Source organism: Globicephala melas, chromosome 18, assembly GCF_963455315.2.
Source record: "Globicephala melas chromosome 18, mGloMel1.2, whole genome shotgun sequence".
NCBI classification, from domain to species: Eukaryota; Metazoa; Chordata; class Mammalia; order Artiodactyla; family Delphinidae; genus Globicephala; species Globicephala melas.
Window position 1 is genome coordinate 50,280,657 of NC_083331.1, and position 13,668 is coordinate 50,294,324.

The window sequence follows — 13,668 nt, forward strand, 5'->3', positions numbered from 1 at the left end:
TCAGAGACACAACACATCAGCTCAGCGTGGGGAGAGGAACATCCGGAGTGCAAAGTTGAAGGAGATGGGAGAAGGGTGTGCTGGAAGTGTCTTGTCACCGTCACATTAAGACTTAGACTTTGTGGGACTTCCCTGCTGGCACAGTGGTTAAGAATCCGCCTGCCAATGCAGGGGACATGGGTTCGATCCCTGGTCCAGGAAGGTCCCACATGCCGCAGAGCAACTAAGCCCGTGTGCTACAACTACTGAGCCCACATGCCACAACTACTGAAGCCTGCGCGCCTAGAGCCCGTGCTCCGCAACAAGAGAAGCCACAGCAATGAGAAGCCCACGCGCTGCAACTAACAGTAGCCCCCGCTCGCCGCAACTGGAGAAAATCCACGCACAGCAACAAAGACCCAATGCAACCAAAAACCTTTTAAAATTTTTAAAAAAGACTTAGACTTTGTAAAGTCGAATCTGCCAAAACTTGTAAAATAAGGATACATCTCATTGCTCTGTCATGTGTGAGATGTTCATTAGCATTTCATGCAGGCAGGCAGAAAATTGCTGGGGGAAAAAGGAAGAAATCACATTCCGAGCTCATCCCTCACCAAGAGCTGCAAATGTGGCACTTCTGCACAGGAGGAAACCATAGCCTGCTGGCAACAGACGCTTCATCAACCCAACCCACAATGAAAACACAAAGCAAGCAAAAGACGCTGCATCTTTACTGCTCTCAGGACGCTGAGAGTATGTATCAGTCTTAGGAACATTTCCTGGGATCATTACATAAACTCTCTTTGCACCTGAAGTACTGTGCTCCCTACCTGAATTCTGTTTAACTCATTAGAACAGAGGTATGATTCACTTCTTTAATGATCAAATATACTAGAAATCCGGGGAAATGAGGAAAGAGGGAAGGAAAGGCATTACCGCAGCCAGAGCACTAGAGGGAGGCTGGGTTTCATCTCTGTCCCAGCCCCATTCTTCCAGGACTTTTCAGAAGAGGAGCCCTCTCGAATCACGCAGGGCTCCACAGCCCCAAGTGATAAACCAACCTCGATGCTGGATTTGACTTTCATCTTTCAGGTTATGTTGGTCCTTGCCACTCTGCAAGTTCCCAGTTATCCATGGCAACAGGGAACACATGAAGCAAACGAAGGCAAGGCCTTCAAATCCTTTACCTCATCCTTCAACACCCTTTTAGCAAAACCAATTAACATGGAACAAAGTGGACTGCTTGACATTTTACCCCTTCCGCCTTTAATTGCCCTGTTTCTGGTGGCAGAGTAATGAAGAGCGACATGTTCTAAAGGCCGGATGTCTAAAGAGGACAAAGTGGGCCGGACTATTGGCGCCTGAATTCTGAAGAGTCAGTTTTGTATCTGAGTCACTTCCAAGATGAGGGCGTTATCTTGCGGGAGCCTAGACTGACCAGTGTTTGGCCTAAGTAGTGCTTTGCGTTACAAATGTATGCTGAGGGGGAGGACAAAATAAGAAGCTATTACATTGTCTTAAATGTGTGTCTTTGAATTGACTTCCTGTCACCTGCCACTAAACACCCTCATGTTGCTGCCTGCAAAGGACTGACAGCTTTCAGCTGCTGCTGTCACCGTTCCTTGCACGCTGACACCTCAGATCGTAGCACCAAACCTTAGCACCCCTTTCTTTTAATATACCAGGATTTATTCCACATCATCCAGTTCTGACGGTTCATCTCTTAAAACAACAAGAACCACCTGAGACTATTATTTAGCCGTTTAAAAACCATACTGATGCAGAACATTCGATGACATGGGAAAGTGCTCATCATATAATATTAAATGAAAACACCCAGATACAAAATTATATATGCAACACGATCTGATTTGATTATGCATATATATGTGTGTGTGATTCCAAAATATTAATCTTGATCATTTCTTGGCAAAGTGGTTAAGAGTAATTTTGATTTTCTTCTTTATGCTTTCAAAAATTTACTAAATTGAGCATGTATTATTTTCATAAGCAGAAAAGAAATAATCTTTTCAGACTGCTACACAGAGGTAAGATAGTCCTCAGTTTAAACCTGCATGTTATTGTTTATTTATACCACATTCTACTCCACTAACTTCACTTCCTATCGTCTGGATTTCCCAAGGCCCACACGGTTCAACTTTGTTTCCGGCATCCGGGATGCAAATGAGGTCAGCAGGCTGACTTCTGGGTGACTCAGCGCATCATGTGTCAGGAAGCAGAAGGAACCAGAAGACCTGGATCCTGGTCCCCAACCTGCCCCCAAGAGTAATCAGGGCCTTGGAAACCCCTGAGCATCCTGGGCCAAACTCTCCCCCTATATGAATGGAAAGATTGGGCCCATCTCACTCAAAATTTCTACTTTCCATGAGCTGCTAGATCCAATGGCAACAGAATGCTCTAATCGCCACGAGTGTGAGGTTACTGCAAAGTTCTGTTCACAGAGCAAATGATTCTCACGCAACCAGGAATGGTGAAAGCCAAGAGTCATAAATATGCAGGAGATCCAGCATGCTGCTTTATCTCAGAACAAATCTCTCAGGCAAAATGTTCATTGCAGATGTAAATACAGCCCAAATTTGGGGCGGGGGCTCAAAAAAGAGATAGGCAAGGTAGTCTTTGAGAAACATTAAATTATGTAATATTCCAAACATAAATAAGGAGTTAATATTTAAGTTTATTATTTAAGTTTAATAGTCTGAATTCATCTGAATCATCAGGTGACCCAAGTATAAACACCTGGAATGATTACAATAACCTGATCTGAACAATTAGTCACAGAAAATATAACCCTTAACTTGGATGGGATTATTGACATTTTAAAGCTAAACTCTGAAAATTATACAAGCAATACATAAATTCACTGTAAGATAAAATTCAAACCATACAGATATACATAGAGTAAAAACTGGAAGTTCTCCTTCAAGTCTCACCCTCTGCCCACCCACGCCTCTACTTATAGGTAACCTATTTTAGACCTTTTAAAAGTACATATCTTTACATAGTTCCTGTCTGTCTCTCGCAAAACACCACAAGAATATCTATAAATATCACAAGTCTTTGTTCTGTCAAATTTAACCAAAAACTTGACAAATTTCTTACTAAAATGGAATAGTTGCTTTTCAAAGAAAAGTCCATTATTTATAGCTTCTAGAATTGATGCTGACCATTATTCTCTATCTCTGCTAAATCTTGTTATCTTTAAAATAATAAGCAAATAAACATGGATATTAGAGGAAGAAATGTTACTAGGACAGCAAGAACAGCACAGAAGCCTCTGTGTGCGCAATTCTTGGCCTCCCAGACACAGGCATATGCCACCCTTATTAGCTCAGACTCTTAACTGAGCTCAACAGATGCCCCAGGTTAGTTCCCATTTGACAACACATCCTGCCTGTGGGCACTGCTAGGAAACAGCATCACAACTCTTGCTTCTCTGCAAAACTCGGACAGAGCTTTGGGCTCGAGAGGAAGGATCAGGTATTTTGCAGGTACTAGAAGTCCAGAGATGGCACTTAGGGACCAGCCCTTAAGGTTTCATTATTTAAATGCTGACACGGACAATTTATTACTGGCAAAACCAACTCTGTGCAGAGATCACTTAAGTATAGAGCTCACCTAAGAGGGGAAAAACATAAGGAATTAAATACAATTAGCCAGACAGCTAAGGCCCTAAAAATTATTACATTAGGCTCAGGGAGGGGAAATGATGCTTTTGTTAAAGTAGAGGAAATACACTCTATCTACTAATAAAAACTATCATTTATTGGTGCTTCCTATTCTAAGCATCTTATGTGTAAGTTAAACAATTTAATTTTACAACAAACCCAGACAAAGGTGCTATTATCATATCCATTTTAAAGATGAGGAAACTGAAGAACAAAGAGCTAGTCAGCTTCATCTTGACAGGATCTTGGCTCTCCCTCCTAGTAGCAAAATGGCTGCAGTAGTGTCAGCCTTTACATCGCCTCACCACACCATTCAGAGGAAAAGAAGCCCTTTTCTGGAATCTACATTCTCACTGGCCTGATTGTGTTACATGCTCTTCCCTTATGGACAGGGAGACTGAAATATTCAGATTAGACTAAGCCAATCAGAACCATCTGATTACATACCTGGAGGTATAAGTAGGATCAGTGTCATGTAAACTTCCTGGGGGATAACAGATGCTGGAGAGGTGAACACCAAGCGTCTACTACAGTACTCATCAGCCAGAAAAGCACAGAGAGTTCCTCCAACAGTATAATTATAATCATACTCCAGCTTGAATCTCTTAATTCCCATTGGCACTATTTGTTCTGGAACAATATGTCCTCCACGTAGTTACCTTTTTTTTTTAAGTCAAAGTTTTATTCTATCTCCTCTTCCCCAGGATCAATTTTTCCTAGGGACAATAGGTTTGCAATACATGTTGGGCACTCTTAGGCATATATGTGATAATTATTTTAATTAGAAAATTTGATAGTGCAGAAGTATCATATACTTTGTGATTAGAGAAAAATCAAGATTTCAAATGAGAAGATTCTTTCTACCTAGTCGTCGTACGTATGCGTTATTTTACCCCTGAGTTATAGAGTTAGTGCTTACACACAAGCAAAGCGCACAAGTGAAAACAAGAACTGTATGAGCCCTTATGAAGTGCTCAGAATTGCTCCTCTGCTTTTATTCTAAACAGATAATTAGCTAACCAATTTAAAAGATGTTCTCAAATGAAGATGCCACGGTGTTCCTTGGGAACACATTTTAAAGTTTAATGAATGACCTTCACTATCAGTGTGACGCTTATACTGAAACTAACATTGAATTCAAGTTAATCCAATAAATATTTGTTAAATTTAGTGTACCTACTATGTAACCATCTTGATCATGCCCGTGTCTCAGTAGAAAACATCCTCTACAGTAGCCTCCATAAACTAGAAGACCACAGTTGTACATAAGTTGATCAACACATAGGTATCTGAGCATCTGTGCTAGGAAAATAGGCATGCAAACAAGTGTAAATGTTATCCTCGACCTTACCTCTCCAGGATACATGGTTGAATTCCATTTTCCTAGTTCTTCATCATTTCCATGGCTTTCCTCTGGACCTTCTGCTAGTTTTCCACAGGTACGATAAATTGATGTCTCACAATTGAACTCCACAAATACAAACAACAAAATGGATTCTAGAAAAAAATAAGTGGTTTATTTTGAGAAGCAGATTCCCAACCACAGTGCTTTTACATTAAGTTGTGCTTGAATGGAAAAGAAAAATAAATATAAAACTGAAAGAGTAAACATAAAAGATATCACCTAATAATCCAGAAACATCTCATATGATTGTTACTAGGGACGACTAATCCAGTACATCCCTTGGCTAACACCAGCTGTCCATAACTGAAGCAGACCAGCAACCATTCCCAGGCCTACAACATACATGCACGCTGCCGAGAAGGACTAATTCTATCAAAGCCTGAGCAGCTCCAAAGTTCCTTCAGTTCTGCTCTTAAAGAAGTTTCAGAATCATTTTAGACCTCTCCAGTGTGATTTAAAGCTCCAGAACAGGCCTATTAAGGGGTGATTGAGGTCATCTTGTTTAATGCAAGAATCCCTCTACACCCATGGTTATCCATCGACCCAGAAATGGGAAGCTAAGCATGGTTGCTCCTATGATTGTCAAGTTCCAAATATTGGGAAGCCATTCCTTACACTAGGTCAAAGCCAAGTCCTTATACACCTCCACTCTGCCATTCCTACCAAAATATGTCTAATCCTTCTTCCAATGACAAGCCTTTAAATAGAGGAAGTCAGCTATCATATTCCCTTCTTAGTCATATCTCCTCTGTCTTCATAGAACATCCTGCAGCTCCCATATATTTTGTATCATCTTTCTCCTTGTCACTTCGGTTAAGCAAGTTAAGTGATACAAAATCTAGACGTTTTGGAAAATGTACCTGCTTCCTTTTCTACCACACTGCTTTTGTTAAAGGTGTTTATATTCATTTTGCAGTCACTCCGAATTAAACAAATAAGTGAACCAGTATACAACCCAATAAGCATTTACCCTGAGGATGTCCATTTTGTCATGAGTCAACATTCATACTGCTTTGTGTCTCTTTAAATGATACTCTGCTGATTTCCTCCACCTTTGAGTCTCTCTGTATTCGGCCTTCCCCATTCAGTCATTCTTGCCCAGGAGATTAAGGTCAGGTAGCAAATGCCTCTTTTCTCCATCATCTAACTGATCATGCTGGGTGTGACACTTCAACCTCTCCTTCATCTGGAGAAGTGACCTCATGTTAGATGGTAATGCTATGGAGGAAAAAACAAAGAGAAAAAGCCTATTAACCTTCAGAAAATGATCGTACAATTTGTGCTTCTCAACACCTGATTATTTTCTAAGCAGCAAAACTTTCAATTTATTGAGCCCTAGGTGGGTAAGTGATGCTTTTATAAACAGAGAACATGAGATATCATTTTTCAGTGATCCTGTGGCAACTACACAAACTGGGACAGATTGAAGTAATGACCAACTATGAAAACCACAGATCTGAGTTCCAAACACAAGGTGTTCTCTCTGCACATTTCTACATTGTTATTTAGATAGGTAATTCTAACATGTAACTCCAAAAGGCGGAATTCAGACTTGGTCTGAAAGACCTGGGTTATAATTGTAGGTCTGACCGAAGTATTCAGTATAGACCCAGCTTCTACTGTGTATAGTACCCTTACCTATCTTTACCTTCAAAACACCCTGTCAAGACCCAGGAAGAAGGGCTCCATTTTACAGATGAGATCACTGAGGCTTGGAGACTTATGACTCGATGAAGCTCACGTAAGTGCCAGATGGAGTTAAAATAGGAAATAAATCAATCATTGAATCAGGATACCATGCTAAGTATTCATCGTAGTAGTCTTCAGTGTTTATTATAGCCTCTCTTCTCTGAGATCTAATATAACAAAATTAACTTCTGCTTTTACTTGCCCTAGATTTTTGACAAGTGACACAAGCAAAAGTCAAAAGAGAAGAAGGATCCTAAGAAGGTTGCAAACATGTGTCCTGAAGGATACATCCCCAGGGCACTGCCCGGCAGCCAACCCTAATCTTGACTTCAGGGATGAGAAGCCATCACATGCTCTGATAATGCACGAACACTGCAAGGTTATCTCAGCACCTGTTAGTGGCCACGCCTCCTTCTGTTCCTTGCTACAGAAACCTGACTCTAGATACCTATTTCCAGCAAGTATATAGGACCTTACAAAATACTGGGTCTCAAGACAGGAGTACCCAATGTTCCACCCTCTCTGGATTAAGGTATGAAAACATTTTTTTTTAATGTACCAGTGTGGGGAGGGCATATTTTTTTCTTTCTCATTTTCTGAGATCACTGGGAATTTTCTCACTGAAACTTTTTCAGAAAAAAAAATCCTTGGGGGGGCTGTGCAATTTTCCAGGTATTTCTGAACCTTCACACCACTTACTCTGGGATTAACCACATGAATATCATGAATCATTTTTAGGTAATTTAGCACAGAACAATTTTCTAATCTCTGCTTTGCCATTTTCTTTATAACTGTGGGCTAGTGACATATGTTCCTTCATCTGTAAAATGGTGATAATATTAGCCTACTCCAGGGAGACTTTGTAAGAATAATAGAAGAAAAACCTTTAAGTTCATCTATAGCAACCACCCCCATGGATGAAGATTTCTAAGGGATTTGGGAGGAGTCAGAGGGAGCACAGAGGGAGTGGGATGATATAAGGAACTGAGAGCAAGAAGCCCAGCCCACCCCTCCCCCAAATATATTATCCCACCTTATCTTTCTCTAGTACAAGCACTCTCTTATGATCTACTTCTTCTGGTGAAAGTTTCTCCATCAGACCTCCTGTAGGTCCCAGGTAACTACAAATCCCATGTTAAGAACACTTGCTTAAGATTTTGCTGGAGCTTCTCACATTTCTATATATGCATTGCTGATTTTAAGACTACCCGAAATATGTGAAAGCCATGGCTAAAGATTCTTTCATTAAGGAAATTATAGTGATGTGGAATCTGTTTACTTTTCACCTTGGAAACCAAATACATTACCTGCCACTTCCTGTTTTAGGCTTAATATGGTTGACAAGCTCATATAGCCCCATATCAGTAAAGCAAAAGCTGGTCTCCAGTGGAGACCATCCTGTCATTCTTACATACACAGTCAGCCTTGGAGGGAATAAAGTAATACCCACCACTGGAGAGCTAAGGAAAACAAAAGAGACTAACCTCAACTGAACACCAGCATGGCAGAATTGTGAAAAAATAAAGCCACAACTTTACTGGATTTAAAAGGAAATTACATAGAGAAAAGCACATTTTTTTTGGTTCACCCAAATAAATAATATTTAACTCTATTAGTAACTTCTACTAGTAGTTAATGCCTACTCTCTTCTACTGAAAACACTTAGTTTGCAGACAATGTGCATCAGTGCTTACAGGTCAAGACACTGACAAAACCTCAATTCAGGAGCTTCCCTGGTGGCGCAGTGGTTGAGAGTCCACCTGCCGATGCAGGGGACGTGGGTTCGTGCCCCGGTCTGGGAAGATCCCACATGCTGCGGAGCGGCTGGTCCCGTGAGCCATGGCCGCTGAGCCTGAGTGTCCAGAGCCTGTGCTCCGCAACGGGAGAGGCCACAACAGTGAGAGGCCCGTGTACCGCAAAAAAAAAAAAAAAAAAAAAAAAAAAAATTGATTCAAAACATAACAACTTAGACAGGATTTTTGATCACAGATGTCAGTGTTTTCAAAATGCTAGAATATCACTTAATAGCAAGCACTTTTTTTAAAAAGAGAACTCAACTGTATTTGTCTATAAATTTAATGTGATAACCCTACTTTTTTAATTACATAAAATTTTAGTATCTATATTGATTTGATGAAGATGTTTACCCATAAATATAGCTAAACAACAACTAACTCCTTCTTATGGGAACAAAATCAAGACAAAGGATATACTCGTCAAGTATAAAATCTGATAAATTTTAGTTTAGCTTCACAAGTCTTAAAAATGACCTAGACTAGATGATTACATATTCGTTCTCCTCTTCCTTTCCAACCACCTGCTTTGTATCATAAGCCATACCCCTCCATGCTTTTGATCCCTTTCCTGCATATGTTAAAAAGCCAGTGGTCCAGTAATTTCAACCCCTCTCTCTCTATGTGTTTCCATCTACCTTTTCAACAGTTATCAAATTAACGATCTGTTCATCTCCAAGTCACTACTGAAGCACCCCATAAATCTACAGATGTGCTTTTGATTCAATACATTTTACCCTCATTCCTTCTCTGCTAGACCCTAAAGAAGTCATTCAGATTAGGGAAAATTATTTCCAGAAGAGAATCATCAAAGGAGTGTTTCATAGCCTTCAAAAATCCACATCAAATCTGTAAAACTTTGACTGTGAAGTATTAATTAAGCACTACCATTGCAAGGTACCGTTAAAAAGTGGCAAATATCTGTGTATATACACAAATGCATATATGTAAAATCAATCAAATATAAATACATAGGTATAAACTATTTCAGTAGATAGTTGTGTGCATGTGTGTTTACTATTTTTGGCAGCTCAGTATCCACTTATCCTTTCTATAAAATACCAATTTTCTTTTGGAGAATTACATCTTTCCAGTAGTATTGTTTTAGTGGAACAGTAAATCCAGTGCCTGCCTCCCACTAGGAAAGTCAAATAAAACAGCATTCCTCACACTTTCTCAGAAGAGTCAGAAGCCCAGGGAATCAGCTGCTGTCTTCCAGGATTTACGTCTTATGTGAGAGACGCTGGGCTGGAGGAAACGCTTGAAATCATTCTTTCCAGCTATGGTTCCCTGACATGGCTGTTCCTTGTCTGGAAACATTCTGAGCCCTTCAGAGCAACCTTAAGAAATGACTATTGCCAAACCCTGTTCTCAGCCTTCCAATTGATTTGCTGAGCTCCTGGTCAATTTCCAGGAGATTCCCTTCTTAAATTGCCCAAAGTCAGTTTCTGTTGCCTGCAACCCAAGGACTCTGACCATTACAGTTACTGATGAAATAAACACTGAGTAGGAACACACATCAAACATATTATTTACATTTGGGGTAATTAGTATATATGGATAGATGCATCCAGTTGATCGAGGAGTAGAGGACCCAGGGAGGTTGAATTTCCAAGCAGGAAGGCTACCATGAGCTCTCTCCAGGGAAATGACAAGAGCTGAGAAAACATCTTTTTCAGGCATGATACACACACACATATACCTAGCAATATGTTCTGAAGTTTCATTAGTACCTCCAATGGAATATCAATTAAAATTCTCAACAGGGTTTTTCAGTGAGAATTCCAATAGTGAAGAAATGAGTCATCTCCCGGTGTTGAAAAATTTTGTACTTTATGCAGCAAGTTTAAAGAACATTTCATCCAACTATTCAATATATTTGTAGATTATTATACTCAAATGGCTGAGGGTATTTCATTGTTCACCCTTGCTATCTCTTTTAATAGCTACTTACTGTCCTGATTCCCCTACATCACCCAGCAAAGAGGGGATTTCTTCACTTTGTTGATGCAGAGCATTAACTTAATGTTGCAGAATTTAAGATCTTCTCTTTTATAAACTTATAATACCCTTTCTCTCCCTGTGCTGTAAGTCTGATGTAATTATCTCCCAGAAATCAGTAAAGGTACTATTATTATCTTTGCTTGCCCTTAATCCTTATTTGATTAAAGTACCACATGCTTATTAATTGGACTGGGTTTACCTCAACCTGCTCAATTGTAAATATCAAAGGCAACAGTGGGACTGCTGGGGTGACTTTAACAGGCACCCTGGATTCAACAGATGGTTCTGGGATAATCAGTAAACCGATAGAATCCACAAAATGCCAGTTCCTCTCCTTCGTGCCGCCCTGTACTGCCAAGCCCCCCGCACCTCCTCTGGGCCCAGGTCCCCTTCTCTTTCAGAGCTCTAGCCAGCAAGGGAAGGGAGATATTTATAGGAATCAGGAGGGTGTGTGAAACCTATTATTCCCCATTCGAACAGGCTGGAATCTTTTTCAGTCTTGTAGGCCTTTGAAAGACTTCAAGTGCTATTTGATTGAAGCCCTGCAGTATTGACAAGAAAGGGCTCACTAAAAATTTCAGCATTTGAAAAAGAAAGAGAAAAACATAGGCCCCTGTCAACACACTTTTTTAAAGAAAGTACATGTATCATTGTGATGCTTTTACCAGTGAGTGACCTTTAAGATTCTAGGACAAATAGAGAAGGAAGGAGGGAAGGGAGGGAGAGAAAGAGAGGGCTGGTTGTCTTAGCTCTAAGAGGGAGCAGTATTACACCAAAATCATTTTCCCACCAGTAGGCATTTCCAGGGTTTCCACGAATACCAGGCACACCTGCAGCATAGGAGAAGACATTTCAATATTACCCTAAGTGTTAGTTTCCTATAGGGCTGTCATAACAAAGCATAACGAACTGAGTAGCTTAAAGCAACAGAATATTTTCCTTTTGCAGCTCTGGAGTCTAGAAGTCTGAAATCAAGGTGCTGGCAGGGCTGGTTCCTTCTGGAGCCTCCAAGGGAGAATCCGTTCCTTGCCTCTCTCCTGTCTCCTGGTGCTTGCTGCCATTCCTCGGCGTTCCTTGGCTTGCAGCCACGTGGCACTCGCCCTGTATGTCTCTGTGTCCCTGTGTACAAACCTGCTTCCTCTTATAAGGACACCAGTCATTGAATTAAGGCCCCACCATAATCCAGGATGATCTCATCTTTACTTGATTACATTGGCAGAGGCTCTATTCCCAAATAAGGTCACATTCACAGGTACTGCGGGTTAAGACTTCAACATATCTTTTTAGGAGACACAATCAACCCACAACACCCTCTATAGTACAAAGTAGCCTTGTGCTACTGCTTAGCTATTCCGTGTTCCTCTTTGTCTATTCAACCCTTTCTTGAACTGGTTCTCAGTCACTGTGGGCCTTACATGGATGTACTGTCATATTTTAATTTAAATTTTATAGAGTAGAAGACAATTTGCTGTGAATAAGAGGTGAGGAACATAATCTATCTGGATCCAAATAAAGACTGCTCACTAGAACACAAGAATTTTGCCTTGTAAGTATATGAGAGAAGGGCAAGCAATAAGTCCACCAAAATGAACACCACTGGAGCAAACTAGTGAGCAGTGTGAGAAAGGGGAAGGCTTTCCTGGACACCTTGAAGCATCACTACACTGCGACAGCAATTGCACTGTAATTGTTGCTTGCTTGTTGTGCTGTTGGGAGACCCTCAGTCTCTTGCAGTGTGCTGTCAATCTGTTAATGCCTAGAACACAAAAATGTTAAGAACCTCTAGATTCATTGTTGAGTGTAGATCAAATGCTCCAACTCTAGCACCACTTCCACTGAATAATCATAATTTACCAGGTGCTTAACTCAGTACATTGTCTACAGATGAGAATTTCAGACCTATAAAGGAAATGATTTGGGGTAGCAGAGAACCTTTTCACGTTTATTCAGTGATTTGTTCCATGTATATAGGAAAATAAACCCAACTCAGGGCTCAGATAAAATCACCAAATGTCACTGGAAAAAAACAAAAACTGATCTCAAGAATATGAATCTCAAGACATTTGTAGCTTCTGGAGAGCACCTAGAAGACTCTGCCCAGGCTCTAAGCCCCAGCAGGTCACTGAGGAGCAAGAAATCCTGTCACTGGGGATTTGTTCTGAAGATGTGTGAAGAGCTGCTCGACACAATGCAATACCCACCCCCACGTAACAGCTAAGAACTTATAGAGATTCTTTCATCAGATACTTTTCCAGTCGAGAGAGAGGAAGGAACCTTTCTGGGACACATAATGAAAGGAGAAGCAAAAGGGACCCAAATAATGTCACCCTTTCCTGGCTGTGCCCAGGGTCTGGTGCTGTAACTCTTCTCCCCATGGAGCTTCTGTACAGCATGTCCCTAGATGACATTTTCCATAACTTGGATGATGAATCCATGAGGTATGAGATCTGCACAATTATTTTCTCAGAGAAAATTCATGTTCAGTGAAGAGAAATGAGGGAAAGAGATCTGGGGAAAAGGAAAAATAATGTGTTCTGTTTTTGCTCCAATGATCAACTTCTTCATCCCTCTGCCACCCTAACCTGCTGACTGCCGAGTCCTGTGTGTCTGATCCTGAAAGGCCAAGTGAACGTTAGGTCGTAAAATGAGAGCCCAGGTCCCAGTGGCCTTCCATCACTCTGTACAGTCCACAGCAATCTACTCAAGAAGACACTTCCCATGCCCCACTGAGATGCTGGGTCAGATGCAGAAACATCACCGATTAAATGCCAATAAGAGTGCGTAAATTTGTAGATGAGAGGAGGACTCTAGAAATGTGAGTGGTGCTGAATCTCTCCTGTGCTCACCTTTCCGTCTCTCTCCTTCAGAAACCTCTTCCCTACTTTTCTCCACAAAATCCTCCAGCCAGAACTCCTGGGCCACTATGCTGAGGCTATAACCAAAATAGCATGTTCTCTTTCATGGGACACAGTGGTGCTGCCGAGTTACTTATGCTTTTTGGTACTGAGGTGCAGCAAGACCATCTTGTGGCAGTGACTGGTAGTCATTTCCCTCTTCTTTCCTGGGCACACAGCTGGACCTCCCTTTCCAGCTCCCTCGTAGTTAGTTATAG

The 13,668-nt window shown here is 40.9% G+C and overlaps 1 long non-coding RNA gene across 1 annotated transcript in view; it reads right to left on the bottom strand.

Annotated features, from left to right (window-relative positions):
- The window catches only part of LOC115843048 (uncharacterized), a 268,588-nt gene that overhangs the window by 214,490 nt on the left and 40,430 nt on the right, over positions 1-13,668 (bottom strand). Inside the window, exons 3-4 of the long non-coding RNA XR_009559784.1 lie at positions 6,041-6,288; positions 5,017-5,162 (exon numbers count right to left, since the gene is read on the bottom strand). This is a non-coding gene — a long non-coding RNA (uncharacterized lncRNA). The remainder of the gene's footprint in view (positions 1-5,016; positions 5,163-6,040; positions 6,289-13,668) is intronic.